Consider the following 18,372-nt stretch of genomic DNA (forward strand, 5'->3'; position numbering starts at 1 on the left):
TTTGTGTTTTTGAGAGAAGAAGTAGGCTGACTTGGTAAAAGTCAGAATTGTGCAGAACTTCTAAAAGGAGTTTTAAGAAAGACATTATAAAAGCAAAGAAAAGATGTAAGTGGAAAGTGTACATATATAGCTATAGTCTATACTATATACAGTTATACTCAAAACATAGAAGATAATATCTAGAAGAAATTTAGAAGGGGTGATTTATTTTTTTGAAACTGATTTGTAATGGCTGTTATTGATTGTGACTGGATTTGCTGGTTCTTGAGGAGGAAAACCTCATGGCCAGAATAGAACAAAGAGGGTCTGTGAAAAAGAAGGAAGTATATTCCCTTTGGGTGGTTTTAATTCTGTACTCAATTTATTAAAGGGTGATGGGCCCATGTAGCTGCTCCATAAATAGTAGTAGAATTGAAATGAGTTACATTGCTCACTGGACTGAAATTCTCTCTGTCCTTGTCTTCTACACGTGTCTTATTCTCTTTCAATCTTTTCCCCTCTCCCTAAATTCAAATTAGCAGATGCTTTGAAGTTGAAGAACAGAATCCATTCTAAATTCTCTCCTCGTGCTCTTCTGTTTTCTTCCTTTCTTTCTTTTCTGTTTCTTTGTCAAGTAAAATGTTGCTCACATTATTGGTGTATAATAAATGCTTGAATGCAAGACTCAACATATTCAGAGGAAGACATTCTGTAAAACTTTCGTGGTCCTTTGGCCACCTGCCACCATCCATCTCCCCGACGTGTCCCTGATCACTACATTTTGTTTGTTCTTTCTTTCTTTGCTGACTTGCTTATTAGCTTGCTAAAGGGAAGAGCATCTTAGGAGTAAGAACTCAGTAGAATGATGGATACAAATGTGCACTTATTAGACCTTAATAAGTGCCCATTTTTCTTTCTCTCATTTACATCTCTTTTGCATTTTCTTCTTTGCTTTATTTTCTGTGTATTTCTTAATAAACATTGGAGAGATTTTACCCAACAAATTTAAAGGGATTTCTCTGTGGTATTAAGATCCCTATGTCTGAAGATGCCCACACAGGTGATACCCTACTTGGGAGGGGTCTATACATCACACTTAAGCCTTCATTTTTAGACTAGATTCTGTCTAAAGATTTTTCAAATTTTATTTGAAAAATAGAGACAGAGGTCTCACTATGTTGCCCAGTCTGGTTTTGAACTCTGGGCTCAAGTGATTCTCCTGCCTCAATCTCTCAAAGTGCTAGGATTACAGACATGGGTCACTGCACCTGGCCTAAAGACATTTTAAGACTAATATTCTATGGTTCTCTATTCCTTTGGGGGGGGGGGAAACAACAACAACAACAAAAAACGTGTCTTGTCCTGATTGAAATAAAGGGAAAGTATTTGGCCACACTGACATAAGGACAAGGAGAACAGAGTGGTGGTAGTGATGTGAATTCCAGGAAGAAACAGTGGAGGCCAACAGATAAAATACTGAGAGGTTAAAAGCATAGGAGCTGTGGCAGCTCTAATTCCTTCTAGATTAAGGTGTATCCTTTGTAAATTTTCTCTGGAGTTATAACTTACATAAAACATATTTAAAGTTTAGAAGAAAGCCTGATAGATAATATGTTTGCTTTTCCAACTGTTAAGATGTGATTGGCAAAATGGGCTGTGCTGTTACTGAACTAAATACAAAAGTTTGCCATATTTTAAAACAGCTTCAGTGACATCCCTGGAAGATACTTCCCAAGTCCCAGGAAGAGTCATTAATTATTGTTCAATGGTACCTTGTACCTGCCTCTGCTACTGTATTTTCCACACTGCACTGTAGTGAAATGGTTTATCTGTCTCTCTCATTCTAATGTAAGCTACTTGAGGGTATGGACCATGCCTCATTTGATTCTGTATTCCTAATACTTAGCATGGTATCTGATACGTAGTAGGTAACCAAAAATTACTTAGAGAACTAAATAATATATTAGTTATGACTGAAAGGCTCACAGCAAATGTCAAACAGGTAAATTAAAAGTCAGAAAATCCACAAATCATGCAGACGTTTCTAGATTTGCAGATTCTACATGTCATATATACTAAATATTCTAAAAACTAAATTTTTAAAAAGTTGTATTTCCACAAGAAAGATCAAGTTATCATCTAAAGTCTCTCTAATATATAATTGAAGTCCTCATTCATATGTCTGCAGAACACTCAAACTAATCTTGTAGAACCAGGAGTTTTCTAACCGTGCATGAGACAGTCAAATTGCATTTTGTAGAGTACGTTTTAAAAACCAATGGAGTAATAAGAAGGAATAGGTAAAATTAAAGAGCAACTGAGTGTAAGAAGGAAGGGAGGGAGAAGGAGGGAGAAGAGAAGGGGGGAGGAAGAGGAAGTGAGGGGAGGAAGAGAGCAAACACTCCAGGTGTAGAGGGAGGAACTGAATACCAGGAGGAAAAAAAGTGGGCATTTCCAGCAAGAAATGAAAATGACTGTTCCACAGAACAATCATTTGTTATATGATTAAATAAATACAAGGGTCAGATAATGGCTAGTTTTATAAATCTGAACTCCCAGGGATCAGAGGCTTAGAATTAAATTTACATTCAATCTAATCCTTGGATTTAAAAACTGGCAGTGAGTCCAGGTAACATTCTATCTCATAACTTTTCACATTTGTCTTCCTATTTGTCACACTTCTCCATGACTAATCAGACATGATTGTGCAGGATCCTTGAGACTTCCAGCTGATAACTGATATAAACATTATTTCAACTATACATTCATTTATCAAGTGTGTGAGTCTCAAGGGCTCCAGAATACCCAAACTTAGAGTGTAGATTTGAAGATAAAATTTAGAAAATTTTAATAAAACAAAAAAAACCTGACCAAATTAGCTATTTAAAAGCAGGAAAGAAAGAAGAAAGGAAGAAAGGGAAGGAGCGAGAGGAAGGAAGGAAGGAAGGAAGGAAGGAAGGAAGGAAGGAAGGAGGGAGGAGCAAACGAAGCAGGGATGGAGGGAGGGAAGGACAGAGAGAGGGAGGGAATATAACCTAGCCAAGGAGAGAATCCCCTATATAATTAATTCTATAAGAAATAGGTCTGGTGTGGTGGCTCCTGCCTATAATACCAGCACTTTGGGAGGCTGAGATAGGAGGATTGCTTGAGCCCAGAAGTTCAAGACCCGTCTAGGCAACATAGGGAGACCTCAGCTGCACAAAAAAATGAAAATAGCCACTTGTAGTGCACACCTGTAGTCTCAGCTATTTGGGAAACTGAGGCAGGAGGCTCACTTGAGCCCTGGAAGTGAGCTGTGATGGCACCACTGCACTCCAACCTGGGCAAGAGAGCAAGACCCTGTCTCAAAAAAAAAAAAAAAAAAGTAAAAAGTTGTACAGGAATTAAGCAGAAGGTGCTTGCTTACTTTAGGTGTTTCCTTTAGAAAAAACTCATAGATAAAGTAGCAGATAAAGTGAGCCTGGAATGATCTGGAAATGGAGGAAAAATTGCTTCTTGGCCTTTTGGCTAAGAACAAGTGTGGAAATGGAGGAAAATTCAGTAACAGAGTATACAAGTATGCAGAGTCAAGAAAGAGTCTATATGGAAAATGTCAAAGAGTTACTTTTTATTGAAATAAAAGGTATGTGAAGGGTAATAATGAAAAATAAAAAACAAAGTTGTGAAAAGATAGATTGGTGTCCAGTCATAGAAAACTATTAGTCTGTAGCTAAGGTGCTTAGAGTTTATTCCATTGTTGGTGGAAAGCCGTGTGATATGGTCTGGCTGTGTCCCCAACCAAATCTCACCTTGAATTTTAACTCCAACAATTCCCATATATTGTGGGAAGAACCTGGTGGGGGATGATTGAATTATGGGGGTGGGTCTTCCCTGTGCTGTTCCCATGATAGTGAATGAGTCTCATGAGATCTGATGGTTTAAAATAAAGTAGTTTCCCTGCACAAGCGTTTTTTTTGCTTGCTGCCTTCCATGTAAGACATGACTTGCTCTTCCTTACCTTCTGCCATGATTGCGAGGCTTTCCCAGCCACGTGGAACTGTAAGTCCATATTAAACCTCTTTTTCTTCCCAGTCTCTAGGATGTCTTTATCAGCAGTGTGAAAACAAACTAATACACTAGTTTCTACAAAACATTTTAAATACATTTTACATACTTAAATAAAATGTTAAATGTTTATTATATAAAATTTAGAATATATAAAAAGTACAAAGAAGAAAATAAATCATTTATAGTCTTGACCCAAAGAGAAAACACTACTAACACTATTAACTATGTACTTCCTCTAATTTTTTTTATGCCTGTGTATTCTTTTTCACATCATGCTGATCATGGGAGCTTATAAAATTTCATCTACATTTTCCACAATTTTGAATTTCACTAGCTGGACAGAAGTACTAATAAGGCAACTTATTCCATCTGAATTATAGGGCCATGTTGCTCAGACTGGTCTCGAATTCCTGGGCTTGAGTGATTTGCCCACCTTGGCCCCCAAAGTGCTAGAATTACAGACATTAGCCACCATGCCTAGCAATAAAATATTTCTATACTGGTATGCAATGTGTAGCAATCACATTGGGGTAAATGGGGGTATTCATCACCTCCAGCATCGATCATTTCTTTGTGTTACAAACATTCTAATTTATTATTTTAGTTATTTTAAAATGTACTATAATTACTGTTGACTGTAATCACCCTGTTGTGCTATCAAATACTAGATAATACTTATTCTAACTGTATTTTTGTGTTCATTATCCATACCCACTCCCACCACCCCCAACTGCCCTTCCCAGCCACCGGTAACCATCATTCTACTCTCTATCTCCATGAGTTTAACTGTTTTAATTTTTAGCTCCCACAAATAAGTGAAAATGTGAAGCTTGTCTTTCTGTGCTTTGCTTATTTCACTTAATGTAATGTCCTCCAATTCCATCAATGTTGTTTCAAATGACAGATCTCATTCTTTTTCATGGTCGAATGGAACTCTACTGTGTATATGTACTATATTTTCTTTATCAATTCATCTGTTGATGGACACAGGTTGCTTCCAATTCTTGGCTATTGTGAATAGTGCTGCAGTCAACATGGAAGTGTAGATATCTCTTTGACATGTTGATTTCATTTCCTTTAGATAAATATTCAGTAGTGGAATTTCTGGATTATATAGTAGGTCTATTTTTAGTTTTTCAAGAAATTTCCATATTGTTCTCCGTGGTGGTTGTACTAATTTACATCCTCACCAAGAGAGTACGAGGGTTCCTGTTTCTCCACATCCTTGCCAGAATTTGTTATTGCCTGTTTTTTTTTGGAAGAAAAGTCATTTTTACTAGGGTAACATGATATCTCATTGTAGTTTTGATTTGCATTTCTCTGATAATCAATGATGTTGAGCACTTTTTCATATCACATAGCTTTTTATAGTTGAAATCAGACTATGTATTCTGATTTTTATGCCTATTTGTAATAGAAACTTTCAAACATTCTAGTTGGAAGGAGAATTAGAATAGAAAAGGGATTAGGCAACATAAAGCCATCTAAAAAAAAAAAGAAAGAAAAGGAATTAGGCACAGGTAATTTCTGCACGTGATGTCTCAGTCATTTTTCATTTATAAAAGCATAATGACTCAGATCACTCCACATGAGTTGTAAAAATGTTGAAATCTATCACTTAAATTCTTTAGGAATGACAATGGCTTTTATGTGGCCCCAGGCAACTCTGGTTTTATGGAGGGAAAGAGCATTTTGTAATATTCTTGGCACAAATATTCCAGTTATGTAAAACAGAGTAACATAAAGTTTTCAGTGGTTCTCCAATATGCAGTATATTTCATCTGGTTGTAGGGTAAAATAATGATGCTTGATAAACAATTTTTCTCATATGAGGATTAGAGTGGATACAGGAGAACAGGTATGAAAAACATGGATAAAGCTTAACTCGAAGCTGTCAAATCCACCTGAAAAGGCATTTTTCAATCAGAAAACTGACTTTTTCAAACAAGCTCAGTAAAGGTAGCTCCATTAAGCTTTTCATAGCCTGACATATGCATTCTGGAATTGTTCATTTTTAGCCATTTGGCAATTGTATGTCTTTATGTAAATTTTTTCCAAAGGTGGTTCAGGAGTGAAATTTACTGATTCCAGCATGTCTGAGCATGTCTTTTGTTAAAATATCCTATAGGAAATACCTTAGGTGAATATGAAAGTCAGTTCACAATCATTTTTCCTCTCTTCCAAAATCAACACCTGTTCAGTAGAGATACAGCTTCAATGTTTTCTATTATAGTTGATAAAAAAATATATTTCCTGGCCCCTAAGAACAAATATCTTTCTAGATCTTTCAGATGACAAGAGGTTCTTCAGATTTCACAGGGCAAACATAGACAGGTTTCTGAATGTTTTTTCTAATATAACTCTGCTGTTTTTATAAAAACTGGAAAATCATTCTAAAAAAAGCTTTTATTTTATGTGCTCTAGTGCAAGTTAGGGAAAGGCTGCTTCAGTGGCTACTAAGGAATTGTCCTTTTAGACTGAAAATGTTCTGTGTATTACTCTTGATAAGTGACATCAGAACTGTGCTACTGTGAGATTTATCTGGTAGCAGTGACAGAGATGGATTAGAATGTGAAGCAGGTGATGTTGACTAGTTCAGGGGCTGTTATAATCATCCAATTGAGGCACAAAGGCAACACGAAGGACTGCAGATATAAGTAAAAGGAATTAAGAAAGGAAAGTGATGTTACAGACAGAAAAAGTACAGGCAAGATGAGAAAGGCGTGGCACGGCATTGAGGCTTGTGAATTGGGAAGAACTGGAATGAGCTAGTCTGTAGTTAAGGTTGGGGTCCTTTCTTTGTGACTTGGCAAATCTTTGTCTGGTGTGGAAATAAACAAAGACCAACTAAATAGGAAAAAGCAAAGGCTGTTTATTCAGAGCTTGACATAGCAAGGGTGTCAGCCACTGTGGCTTGTGTTTTGGCAGAGACTCTGAGGCAGGCGGAGAAGAGGAAAAGCTTTATAGTGGAAAAAAAGGGGGATAAACTGGAGGCTTTGGAATGGGGATGCTATAGGCAGGCTAACTAGCTGTAGGCATCCTGTGTGATTGGTTAGGAGTGCATATCTTTCTGTAAGTTGGAAGCAGGGACACAAATTAGGGATGCTGTCAGTTATTAACCAACTCTTGCTCATTTGGGGCCAATTGTGATAGAAGTTATGCTTTGCTTCCTGGATTGTCACTAGAGGTAACAATCTGGCAGTCTGCAAATTGGACTTGCAGCAGGCTGGCCTATCTATTGTAGACAATAAATTGGGCTATTTATTGTAGACAGGAGGATTGGTTTCCTGAGCAGTTTGCCACAGTTTGTGGGTCAAAGTTATATATATATGATCTGGCCATTGTCCATTTGTACATTCAGTCTCTCACTGGAAAACTGTCTTTTAACTCCGTGGCTTAAGTGTCTCTGTAATGGATGAGTCCTGGGTATTTCCTTGGCTCAATGACCTCTTCTTTTGCTACCCACAAAAGTTTTGCTTAGACTCCGGAATTCATAAGTGCTTCATTCCAGAGGTTAGGTTTCTTCAGATAGTTATAACCAGTAATGCTCATTGCTCTGACAAATCTGTGGTAATGGTCCCAAGGCACTGCTTCACCTCAGCTCTGACACAGCTCATCATCTTCTGAGTCATGACTTCATGAATGCTGACACATCCTTTGAATGGATCACATTATGTAAGAATGACAGAATGAAAGTTTGTGTAGTAACAGCTAAAATTAAGGTTGATGTACACCAAGGCAGAGCTAGCTCATACAGCTCCACAGAGCTGCTGTTGGTGAGCCAGCTTTTTCCACATTTAATCCATGCTGCGGAAAGAAGAGAATCAGGTTCTAAACTTTTGTTATACTTTATAGTTTTAGGTAATTAATGACTTTGAATCTTCTCAGAGTGTGTAATGTGGTCAAAAAGACATATATACATATATATACATACGTATATGTGTATGTGTGTGTATGTGTGTATATATATATAACTTGTCCTTTAAGAACATAAATATATATATACATAAAACTTATTTTTTATTTCATTTTATTTTATTGTTTTGAAACAGAGTCTCGCTCTGTTACCCAGGTGGGAGTGCAGTCACATGATCTCAGCTCACTGCAACCTGCACCTCCCGGGTTCAAGCGATTCTCATGCCTCAGCCTCCTGAGCAGCTGGGGTTACAAACATGTGCCACTACACCAGCCTAATTTTTTGTATTTTTAGTAGAGACAGGGTTTCACTATGTTGGCCAGGCTGGTTTTGAGCTCCTGGCCTCAAGAGAGCTGCCCGCCTCAGTCTCCCAAAGTGCTGAGATCACAGGCATGAGCCACCATGCCCAACAAATATATGTGTATATGTACACACACACACACACACACATATATCTTATAAGTTATATGTATGTATAACTGTCCTTTAAGAAAGAGGAAAACCACCATATATTGATCATCAACTAGGTACCCAACATGTTACATGTATTATGTCTTATCTTTACACCCACATTGCAAGGTAAAGATTAGTATCTCCATTTCACAGATAAATAAATTGAAGATTAGAAAAAATCAAAAGGTTTATTCAAGTCCACATAGTAAGCAGCAGAGATGTACAAACATTGTCCAATCAAAGTCAGAACAAACAGAAATAAGGGTTTGAAGTTTTTAGACTTATCTCAACTCCTGCTTCTTATCTGTTTATAATACTCTCTTGGACTGGACTTAACCCTTTCTATAAATTTTATCTTTCAAATTTTCATATTCTTGAAAACTGAAACCTAGAAATGTCTCTTAATTCAGTGTCTAATGGATAATTAGCATCAATTTTGGGGGTATGTCTCATCATTTTTCTAACTTCCTTCCCCTCTCTTTAAGCTTGGTCTTTTCTGCCCATCATCTTCCATTGGTGCTGCCCAGATGTGACCCAGTTAGGACCCAAGTCTATGAGCAGTCACTGTGTGTCACTATGATTCAAAAATACAAAGCCTCCTCATTCATGAAGGTTGGTAAATGTTCCAAATCCCGGGAAAAGAACAAAATCTTACTGGCTGTGAATTTGTAAGCACTCATCAACGTCAACAAAATCCAACTCTAAGGTTCTGAGCATACACATCCAATCCAGTACCTTTGTGGTTTGATACACATTTCACAATCCTTTTTTGTTTGGAAAGTCATATTTTATTCAATTATAAGATGGGAACATGCTGTTCAAGATCATGAATTTAGAGTATAAGTGGAAAAACCTCTCCTCAAACCTCACTTATGTTCACATCTTTCTTAATATTTTCATGGTAACTTGACTGTTCCAAAAAGTACAGAGGATGTTGATAATTTACCAACTTTTAAATTTTGTACCAAATAATTGGGCCAAATAGTATCAAAACATATTCCTTGTTAACTACAAGATTATCAGCCAAAAGAGTCTAAGTTCTGTAGTAGAAAAAGCATGGGTTTTGGGGTTAAACCGCCCCCAGTTAGAATCCTAGTTTCTGTAGTCAGTAGCTCTGACACCAAACAAATTGCTTATCTTCTCTATGACCCTTTTTCTTCACTCTTAAAATGGCAATTAAAATGTCTATCTTATGGGCTTGATATAGGTAACAGAAATTATGTAAGAACTTCATGGAAAATAATAAACATTATTATTCATAGCAATTAGATAGCTAGAGTGAGGGCATGAAAAAATGAGGTATGTCTAACTTTTGATGGTCTTAAGTAGTTGGGACTGAGGGTAATATGGGGAAAACGAAAGAGTGACTACATGAGTTCTCTTCCTTCTCGACAAGTCAGAGTGGTTATTAGGAGATGAATGTACTTAGTGAGGAGGAGAGCAGCAAAACTGGGAAATTCTGGGTCCAGAATAAGTTGAGATGTGAAGAAATAAGTTTATTTCATTATTTAGTTCAGCCTACTACGTGTCAGAGGCTTTATCTATTTAATTCTCAGAACAAATCTAAAAGACAGATATTATTTTCCCTGAGATTCAAAGAGGTCCATAACTTGCCTAAGATCACACAGTGAGTCACAGAGCAGACTTTCTAACTTATCAAAATTGTGGGCTTTGTATATAACCAGTCACTGCCCGGAACTCTGCCTTTCAAGACATTTGCAACAGGTTGAGACAAGCCACACCTTCACTTCCTGCAACAGAGCAGACGATATATTCTGAAGGACTATTTCACCATAAAACAACTACAATCTTTTTTTTTTAATTAGGTAAGCACTCAAATTACTTTTATCTAATAAAAGTAAGCAGGAATTTTGCCTGTTTGCTGTTTCATTTTTATACGTTATTTTTCCTGGGCCTTCATTTACAGGGTGTAAAACTTTAAGAAAACATTCTCAGCTAGCATTCTCATTAGAGGTAAATGATTCGAATTACAAATAATACTAACCTAAGCATTGTCATTACTTTCAAAATCCAAGTTTCTCAAAGTTTTATTTTTTACTTAATACAAAAATGACCTGGTTCTCCCTATTAGCTGCCCAACAAACTGTTTAAAAATTATTCTTTGTTAAAGAGCAGATTACAAGAAATGCTTTCCATGCTCTTATTTAAAAAACAACAAGACTCTGATGCACATAATGAATCTAAATCAAAATTCACAAGTGGTGGCTGAAATCCTGTCAACTTTCAACCCAATACAATAGAAATCCGCAGTTATGCATAAACAATTCAAAATTAAAGTTTATAATGGAAATGTCAACAAGTCATAACTAGTACACATTACTACTGATGAGTTCCACTATACTTCAAGCGCAGTAGATGTGCATATCTGACAGACAGACTGCTTAGAAAATTAAAGCTATTGGAGCTATAAAGAAAAGGAATACACAAATATGAACATAGAAATGCCAAAGCATTTGAGCCATTGAAAAAAGTGAATAACAAGGTCAAGAGATTGAGACCACAAGAGATTGAGACCATGCTGGCCAACATGGTGAAACCCCATGTCTACTAAAAATGCAAAAATTAGCCAGGTGTGGTGGTAGGCACCTGTAGTCCCAGCTACTCAGGAGGCTGAGGCAGGAGAATCGCTTGACCTGGGAGGTGGAGGTTGCAGTGAGCCAAGATCGCACCACTGCACTCCAGCCTGGTGATACAGCGAGATTCCATCTCAAAAATAAAAAATAAAAAAGTGAATAAGATGTGATGTAAACACATCTGATAGTTCTCTCTGTAAGCCACTGACCACTGATTTATAAAGCTATGGTTTTATAATTCTTTTAAAAAGGAATTTTTTTCTACACTGCTGCATATAGTAATTTCACTGTACATTCTTGACTACAATACAATCTTTAAATCCTCTTGCAGAGCTTGTATGTATCATCAGAATTTCTCCAGAAAGTCAGCTTGTCATATTTTCAGCAGCCTGTGACAGAAAAGAACTTCTTAAACATGGCACTGTAGAATAATAGGCTGATTAAATTAAGTACATCAAAATTAATTTCAAATGATGTCAGCTGGGATGGTAGAGTAAGGACCTTCAAAATATCCTTTTCCATAAAACAAGAACATTATCAGAAAAAAAGTCAAAATCAACTTTTTCAGAATCCTGAAAATGAATCAACTGCGTACAACAATCTTGTCAGCAAAAAAAGTGGTTGAATGTTCGGAGAGCTGCTCAGTGGTGGTCTTGTAAACCAACAACCCACAATTACAGTGAAAACAAGCAATCTAGCAGCCGCTAGAGTCCAAATAAGGTAAGAGCTCTTTCAAACCCCTATCTGAAGAATTGTCCTTATTTGACCTGTCTGCCGGTTTCCTGGAAAACACCACTCACAAGGCTTGTTTTTATTTAACCTGACTCAGAACACACCCAGTGCAATCAACATTTTCCCAGGTCATTTGTCAAAAACAATCAGCAGTAGTTGTTTAACATCATAGCTGCCTGAGCAGTTAAACACTTGATAATTCCAAAGTGCAGTCATTACACATTTAGGAGTATACCATAGAGAAAGTCTTGCATTTGTGTTTTGTGAGTTGGACAGAAATCTACCGCCTCATCTGTGATAGTAAAAGACCAGAAATAACCCAGATGGTCATTGGACAGTAGAGTGGATAAATTGTAGTATATTCATATAATGTTTTATAACTTTATTAAGCATTCAAACATATAAAATGCTACAACTATACTTAGTATTATCAAATGTTATAAAAATAAAGTATATATGAATTTTTTAAAGGGAGGAACTGTTATGTACTTAAGAACCAAAATATGAGATATAAAAAGTACGTCTTGGGGAGATGAAGACCAGTGAAGGCTGGACTTGCTTATGACTAGAAAGGTAGTTAGGATTTGTATATAAGACCAAGAGTGCAGCAGTTAAGGAGAAAAGACATGAGAAGCAAATGTGCAGAGGGGGCCATTGGTATGACAGGAGAGATTCAATATGAACGTATCAAATCATTGCACAATTTTAACAGTACATTTATCAGTCACTGTTTCTGTGTCAGTGGTATAGATACATACATATATTATATGAAATCTCAAGCATTTAATAGCCACACTTGATAGATGAGTAAACCAAGATTCAGCAGATTAAGTGACCTTCACAAAGTGATGTGGTCAGATGAGTAGCAGCACTGGTATCCAAATTCATCTTGGATACTTTGGTCTCTTTAAATAATTGATACATTTATAATTATGAAATGCTCCTCTGTATACAGTGAGTCTCCAACTGTAGCATGAATCAAAGTCACTCCAAGGACTTGCTTGATGAAACAGACTTCTGGACTTCAATTTTAAATTGATTCGGTAAGTCTAAAATGGGACCTGAAATTTACATTTCTAGTAAGTTCCTGATTTATTGATGCTCCTGCATAAGGAACCACATTAGAAAAACCAGTTTCATATCTAATTTAGCTGTTATTAATGTACCCACTCCATCGTTCTTATGATTAGTGTTTGCATGGTTTGTTATTTTCATCCTTTTACTTTTAACATAAATGTCATTATATTTAAAGTGATTTTCTTAGAGACAGGAAATAGTTTCAGTCTGACAATCTCTTTCTTTTCATTAGAGTGTTTGGACAATTTATAATTAATGTAATTATAGATATGATTGGACTTAGATCTACTCGCTTGCTCTTTGTTCCTATTTGTGCCATCTGTTCTTTCTTCCTTTTTCCTCTTTTCATATCTTCTTTTGGATTAATAGAATAATTTTCAGTATTCCATTGTATCAACATTATTGGCTTATTAGTTATACCTCTTTGTCTATTTTTGGTGGATATTTTTGGAATTAAAATTTTTATCTCTATCTTTTCAGTTTACTTTCAAATAGAATTATACCACTTCAATTATACCTGTAAGAATCTTGCACCTATATTTTTCCTCACATCCTTTGTGCTATTGTTGTTATACATTTATTTTGCTTGCATATATTCTGTCAACTCCATAACACATTTTTATTTCTTTGCTTCACATACTTATTTTTAATAATTAAACATAGAAAACTACCTTTTATATTTACCTATATATTTACTCATTATGATGCTCTTCATTTCTTTGTATTGATATGTTACCATTTGTTATCATTTTCCTTCTACTTGAAGAACCTCCCTTAACATTTCCTGTAGTGCTTTGTCTTCTGACAATCAGTTCTTTCAATTATTGCTTGTCTGAAAAAGTCTGCACCATTTATTATTTTTGAAAGTTATTTTCACTAGATATGAAATTCTAAATTAATAATGCCTTGTTTCTTTCAACATATTAAATGTATCACTCCATTGTCTTCTCTCAATATGTAAATATATATATATTTAGAGATATTTATTTATGTAAATATAAATGTTTACATAAATTTTGTAATGTTTAATAATATAAGATTACATTTTATAAATATAAATAAATCTCTAAGTATATATATATTTCTCTGCATATATAGAAAAAAGTCAATAAATGTTTCTAAAATATATAGAGAGAAATATATATATTTCTCTATATATAAGACAGGGTCCTTCTCTGTCACCCAGGCTGGAGTGCAGTGGTATGATCATGGCTCACCTTGACCTCCCAGGCTCAAGCAATCCTCCCTAACTCAGCCTCCCAAGTAGCTGGGACCGCAGTTGTGTGCCACTGCTACCAGCTAAATTTTTGTAGAGAAAAGTTCTCCCTATGTTGCTCAGGCTGGTGTCAAACTCCTGGGCTCAAGCCATCCTCCAATCTCAGCCTCCCAAAGTGCTGGGATTAGTCAAGTAATTTACAGATGAGTTTGATCTTTTCAAAGTTTGTTTTTAAGTTTTTTTTAGGTGGGTCTAGTGCTGCTTTAACTGTAGGACTAACTGAGTCCTACTATTAAAGTGCCTTCACTGATTTCCCCAGGTGTTAAAAGATATCTTGCCATTCAACCTGGATGAAATTCAAACCTCTCCTAGCCCTATGTAATCTCTGGGAATTGTTCGGTCTACAGTTCCTTGGTGGTGCATATGCAGTTTAGTATTCATCAGCAGACCTCAAGGGGACTTCTCTCCCAATTTCTGGAGTGCATTCTCTATGTAACTTCCTCCTCTTCCTTACTTTTCCCTGAAAATTATAGCCACCTCCACCTCCCTGAACTTTAGTATCTATCTTCTCAACTCATTGAGACCACTGCATTCTACTTGGTTCCTTTCCCCTGTGCTGTGTCCTGGAAATTACCTACAGGTAGAAAGCAGGGAAGACTTGGGCGTTTGCACCATCAATTTTCTTCCCTCTTGGACTATTTGCTACACTACGTAGTGCTCAACGAATGAAACCATCTCTTTCATACATTTTGTTTAGTTTTATAGTTAATCACAACAAGAAGCAAAATCCAGTACTAGTTATTACAATATGACCAGAAACAAAAGTGATCCTGGGATGTTATATTTATATACTAACACAAAAAAAGACAAGAGCTTAGATTTTAATCCTCATGGACTGGGAGCTGTCTTGCATAAACCAGCAAATAATTTTTCTACGGCATATTATGACCTCCTTAAAATATTTTGGTGTTCCCATACCATAATGCTATAATCTAGAAAATCTCCCCAGAGATGATACATATTGGAAAGACTATTATTTATGGTCCTCCTAAGATATCCCATTAACTTCCAAGTTGTGACCTTCTACCTACACACTAAACACTCCAACATTTTAATTTCTGGTTCAGACACCTTTATTGGGCCTTGATCCCATCCCATTACCTACTAGACGTCTCCTCCCGGCTCTCCAGTTTCAACAGACCTAGTTATTTCCTTTCCATCAATCACACCACTATCTCTTCCGCAACCGGATTTTCCTTCTCTATTCAAAGTCACTTCTTAAACCAGATGCTTAAAAAAATCATCCTATATTATTCCTTTTCAGCTAGACTTCACATGCAAAGTAGTCACCAAGCCTTATTATTTCTCTCTTCCAGCTGTTGCTCACATGTCTTCCCCAATTCTATAATTTAGGTTTCTAGTATTTTTTGCATAGACTAGTACAATACTATCGTAGTTGTTCTTCTCTGCACATTGCCTTAATTCCTTCTGGCCTATCTTCTGTATTTCCATTCAAAAGATATTCTAAGATGCAATTTGGTATTTATCCCTATTAAAATCCCTTTAATAAAGTCATATCATTTATGAGATAAATGTAAAGTTTCATGACAATAAATTTTGTTCATGACCTGGTATCTCCTTCTCATCTTTTCCCTTTTTATTTTATTCTCCAATTTTACAAAAATATTCTTTTAGTGAGTCTTTGAGAAGCTCCGTTTCCACCTGGTAACAAATCCCTCTTATATTTTAAAAACACATTGCAAATGTTGTTTCCCATAGGAAATGTTCTGTGGCCCCCAAATCCTTTTGCAGAGATATAATTACCCCTCTATTTTGTAAATGCTTCTATTGATCTACTTATTACATTGCATTATAATTTGTTTATATGTCTTGTTTGCCTTTATCATATTTCGTGCCTTTGAAGACATAGATTCCTATCATCTTTCAATCTCCCATGCCTATCACAGGGACTCAAATCTAGTATCGACATCAAAAATGTGAATCTGGAAAACTTTATGCAGCCCAAACACGGTACATCCTTTCCTTTCTTCTGTAAAGCCACAGGGTTCCTCACTATCCTATTTCAGGATAAGGGGAGAGGCAGAATCGGAAAAAGGAAGTTCTGGGAGGCTTCAGAAATTGCCTAATTTAAGGTTTTTTCTACTTGCAGTCCACAAGGTAGACAGTCCTGTTCTCTTCCTTGCTGACTAATTTGTGCTAACGTATAATTTTTAAAGGCTAAAACTATGATTTTATGCAAATATGAAATGAACTTGTTAAAGATATTCTTTAACTCACTAGCTAATGAGGGAATCAGTTCATAGAAGGGCCTGAAGAACAGACATATATATAAGAAGGAATGTTGAAATAAATTTCCTAATGATATAAATAGGTAATATCTTTATAGGACAGTAAAATGTAATGTTTGAGACTATGTCTTCTATCTGGCACAAATCAGTTTTATCTCTAAGAGGTAAGATTTCTTTGCACTGATACAGAAAGAACCTTTCATGTAACTGTCAGTTCTCTACTATTTCTACCCTTGCAGATTTATAAACTAGTCTACCCAATAAAAAGTCAAAGATGCATACCCTCATAAAATCAGTTACTCCAGAATATTAGCTAGACAATGTGCAGCCCTCAATTGTAAAGGCATCTGTAATTTCCAAGTCTTGGACATTTTCTTTCCTGACATCAACAAAATAATACTCCTCCATTTCCCAGAGAAAAGGTGATATTCCCCAGACGGGACACACACACAACTCTTAAGACATTTTGAAGACTTTTAATTGAAAAGTAAAAATGCAAAGCTTTGTAGAGTGAAATGCCAGAAGTTTTAGCTTTAACTTTTTCCACTTTATAAATCTAAAAGGCACAAGCTAGTGGTAACACAGAGTTTGGTGTCAGGCGGCCTGACCGTGCATCACAGCTCCAAGGCTACCTGACCTAGAGCGAAGTAAAAACTCTTGATGCTTTAGTTCTCTCATCTGAAAAGTGAGAATGACAGTACTTACCTCATGTTTGTAATCAGGATTAAATGAGCTATTTTCATTTTATATTTTGTGTGTATACAGCACTTGGAACAGTGCCTGGCACATGGTTAACATTATAAGGATTTGTTCAACAAAATTCGAAAGTATAACACGGATAGAACAAAAGGAAGAAAGGTTCACATTTAAGTCTTTGAAGGCATCTTCATGAACATTCATGATAGTGACTCGACTTTTATTCCTGTTCAGCCATCATTTAAGAGAAATGCCTCCCTCCTGAATTACCTAAGGCCAAAGACAATTCACCCAGATACCATTCAATTTTCTTTTGATGCTGATTCCGTAGGGAATTTTCTTCTTTTGAGTGAAATCCAGCATTTAGTAACCTGTGGGGAATAACGTTTCTTCTAGTGGTGAATTGATTCTACTCCTTGCAAAGACAACTCTAATAATACTGAAGGAGCACACACTTGAGTTAAGAATGGATCTGAGCACAGCGGCTCATGCCTGTAATCCAAGCTCTTTGGGAGGCCTAGGTTGGGGGTATCACTTGAGGTCAGAAGTTCGAGAGCAGCCTGGCCAACAAGGTGAAACCCCCGTCTCTACTAAAATTACAAAAATTAGTTGGGCGTGGTGGCTGGCGCTTGTAATCCCAGCTAATCGGGAGACTGAGTTGGGAGAAACTCTTGAACCCAGGAGGCGGTGGTTGCAATGAGCCGAGATTGCACCACTATACTCCAGCCTGGGCAGCAGAGTGAGACTCTGTTTCAAAAAAAGAAAAAAAAAAAGATCTGAGACATGAGGGACAAAGAGCTCTATCTGCCTCTAGATACTTTCTGAGCCTCATATTTCCCCTGATTTCAGCTCGTTCCACTAGCCAAAAATGATCATCCAACTTGAAATGAACTTGGTCATTTCTGCAAACTTAAGTACATCAATCAGCAATGATTTACCAATAAATTGAAAACTAAAAGCATTCCACAAACCCCTAATCTATAAGTGAGAGCTCTACAATGTATACAACCCAGAAGATAGGGGAACTATGTGTCAGGGTAGTAGATAAAATGGATACAGGACAGGCCAAATTGCCAGAATGATGTGCTCACCATGCATTGTGTGGTTTTTCACAATAAACCTATGAGGTGGGTACCTCCTAATTCTACTTCCTCCGAAATTTAAGGAAGTTTAGATTTAATTGCTTGTTAAGGTCACACAGCAATTACACTGTGACACTTGACTGTGGATTTTACCAGAATGGGTAATTCCCACTTCTTCCCTTCTCTCCAGTCTTGTGGCCATACTCTATGAGTACTCCTTGGGGTCATGTGTAGCCTAGAGAACGCTTTCTTGCCTTGAGACCAAGGACAC

Source organism: Theropithecus gelada, chromosome 14 (genome assembly GCF_003255815.1).
Source record: "Theropithecus gelada isolate Dixy chromosome 14, Tgel_1.0, whole genome shotgun sequence".
Taxonomy (NCBI): Eukaryota; Metazoa; Chordata; class Mammalia; order Primates; family Cercopithecidae; genus Theropithecus; species Theropithecus gelada.